This window comes from Meleagris gallopavo, chromosome 10 (genome assembly GCF_000146605.3).
Source record: "Meleagris gallopavo isolate NT-WF06-2002-E0010 breed Aviagen turkey brand Nicholas breeding stock chromosome 10, Turkey_5.1, whole genome shotgun sequence".
Classification (NCBI taxonomy): domain Eukaryota; kingdom Metazoa; phylum Chordata; class Aves; order Galliformes; family Phasianidae; genus Meleagris; species Meleagris gallopavo.
The window spans coordinates 12,152,964-12,156,061 of NC_015020.2; positions in this window are offsets into that span (position 1 = coordinate 12,152,964).

Genomic DNA, 3,098 nt, shown 5'->3' on the forward strand with positions numbered 1-3,098 from the left:
GGGCTGCCACCCACTAGATCATACATCAGAGCACCCTGTCCAGAGCATCATCTGACCTGGCCTTGAATACATCCAGAGATGGGGCACCCACAACTTCTCTAGGCAGCCTGTCATTTCAACAGGTCAGAACTCACTCTTTGCATCTCCACTGATGCAAATGCAACAGCAATGCTGTGCAGATCTACCACAAGCTTTTGATTTGACCTAGGATCAGAGAAAACTAAGTGCACGTTGCCCAGCATCCTCTTTTGAGCTTTCCTTTGCAGGAGTTGACCACAAAATTGCTCAGGCTGAGCCTGCCACCGGCATTAACACAACCAATTTTTCTACAGCTCTCTACAGTACCATCCCTGGAGGCATTTAAGAACTGGGTAGTTGAGGCACTGAGAGGCATGCTTGGTAGGTGTGGTGGGGATGGGCTGATGGTTGGACTTGGTGATCTCAGTGATCTCTTCCAACCTTAATGATTCTGATTCTATGACCTGCCTTGCCCCCAGCTGCCTTCCCACAGCCAGCGAGCATGTCAGATGTGATGCTTTCAGCTCTACCACCCAGACATGCAGTACGTGACACAGTCCGGGCTGGAAGGAGCCATGTGTTTTCTCCTGCATGCAGCTCTAGCTCTGCTTCCAAACGCATCCTCTGTGTACGGTGACTTTGCACACAAACGTCAAACAGCAGCTGTTTGGCCAGGACTTGGAAAAGCAACCAGTAATTCTAACTGCCTTAATTCTTGAAGCAAGGGCTTCCACTACTTGCAGAACAAAGGCTTCCTTTTCTTCCCTTCCAGTTGTGGGTATTTTTACCTATTTCCTTTGTAAATGTGAACCATGGAAACAGTCAGACCTCATCAAGCATGAACATCTTTGAGGTTTCCTCTAGTAGAAAGAAAATGTCGTGGCACCTGTCAGAGCCAAGTTATCCAGGGCTTCTCTTACTTCATTTAAGCATGAGCAAACCTGCAATGTGTCAGAGGTGGCTCCAGGTAAACAATGTGCCTGGTGATGCTGGAGGTCACCTCAAAGCTGTGCTTGAAAAGTTGAGAAGGAAGATGTGCAGAGAGGGGTTTCACAAAGTCTTCTGCTCCTGCCTGAACCACCACATCCCCAGAGCCACATCTGGTGCCTTGGCACCTGGAACAGAAAGGATACGTGAAATAAGGACCCAAGCCACAGGTCAGATTGAGGCTTTCTATCCTCCTCAGAAACACAGCCAAAGGAATTGAATTTTAGGACGTGGATTTCATTGCTGCAGCTGAAATATCACTTGTTAACCCATTTCCTTTTTACAGTCAGCCCAGGACAGATCTCTAAGCTTGCAGTGCTTAGCTGCTGCTTTTCCAATAAGTGCTTAAGAGCAGAAGGGAATGAAATCCAACAGGCATCCCCTGGGGAGGGAACTGGGAGCACTGGTGGGATGAGGTGCCATTCGCTGGGGACACTGTGTGTCCTCATTTCCCTTGATGAGACAAAGTAGAAAAGACAGATTCACCCGTGCTGGGAAGCATTAGAACAGAAACTCTCACTGGCCTGCTATGCTGGGGCTTCCGTGAAGGCATGAAAGAAGAGGCGTGCCTGTGTGCTTCCCAAGAACAGCATAAACCCTCCTCACAGCACCTCCAAGGGTGGTGTGGACACCCTAAGGCCAAGCAGTGTTCTTTGTCTTTTGACCAGTGCCAACATTAGGACAAAGTGTCTTCAAGGTTGGCTCCATGTTTGTCACTTATCATAAAATTCATCTTACCACCCCCTTTCTTACAGTCTGGAGCATGCTAATCCTGACTCTTAGATGCCTTTTTCTTGGGGGAGCTGACTTCAGCCCCTACATAGGCTGCTCAGAGGGCATGTTTCCTGCTGTTCCTCTGCTGAAAGGATTGGCTGAGGCCAGCAGAGAGGAGAATATAAGACTGTAAGCAGGGAGATCTGGTAGCAGACTGCATGCTTTTAAATTCACATCCGCTGCACGTGCTCCGGGTGGGAGAAGAAGCTGTAGGCTTGCATGATAGCGGAGCATATGCAGTAGGAACACAATGGGGTGAGGAAAGGAAACGTGGTCATGAAAGGTTTAGCATACACGCTAGAACAGCTTGTGTGAGAGGCTCCAAAAGGTTTGTGTGCAGAACACCTCCATGTGGGGTGGGTTGGCGTGGAGCTGACTGTGTCCTAGTGCTGGAGAGGTGAGCTGCCAGACTGTCACACTTCACTCCATCCCTACTTCTTATGTTTTTTGCAGTATTGCTGCTGGAGGTCAGGAAGTAAAAAAGTGAAACTCTGTCTTCTCTTATAAACCTGGAAGTAAATGCAGAGTACAGCTTAATCGAAATTACTGACTTCCCCAGACAAGCTGGGTGTAAGTAGATGTAGCAGAAACACTAAGTCATGGCCTGAAGCAGTGATTGAGCACCTGGGGGGAAGGCAGGGCCAACCCAGGGGAGCTCAGGTGTATGCAATGCATTTAAGTGACCAGAAGGCATGGAGCCAGGATCCACCCCTCCTAGAGCTCATTTAAGGGTTGGCAAAACCAGAATTCCAGAGCTCATCAACTCTAGAACAGGAATGGGAAGGGATGAAGGAATGGCTTTAATGGTTCTTTGGCAAGTTAGTTGAGCAGTTCCCTGTTGTTCTGGACCTTACTCAAAGGCTTAGTACGTTCTGTGAAGTTGTAGAGGAAAAAAAAGATGTAATTTAAGAAGGTAATTGAAAGCACAAATCCATTGAGCTGAGTGACTGAGGTGTTTTGTGCTTGAGTCCAGCTGGAAGCCCTCGAACATTAGAAGGATATGCCATAGGAAAAGAGGAATACTTGAAGAGCGTTTGGAGAGATGGGCTTTATCTGTCCTCTTCCCTATTTATGCTTATTAGAGATGAAATTGAAGTGCAGCACGATTGAATTATGCATATAAAGAAGAGTCCACAAACAAGAAAACATAAGCAATGTGGGAAGGAACAGAACTGCAAAGAGAACGAGAGGAGCGAAACCGAACAGGATGCCAAGCTGCAAAAGACATTTCAACAGCACCTAATTAAAACCGTTCACATTTGCAACAGACAGAAGGTAAAGGCATTCACTAGGAAACAGAAGAAAGGGGGAAAAAAAAA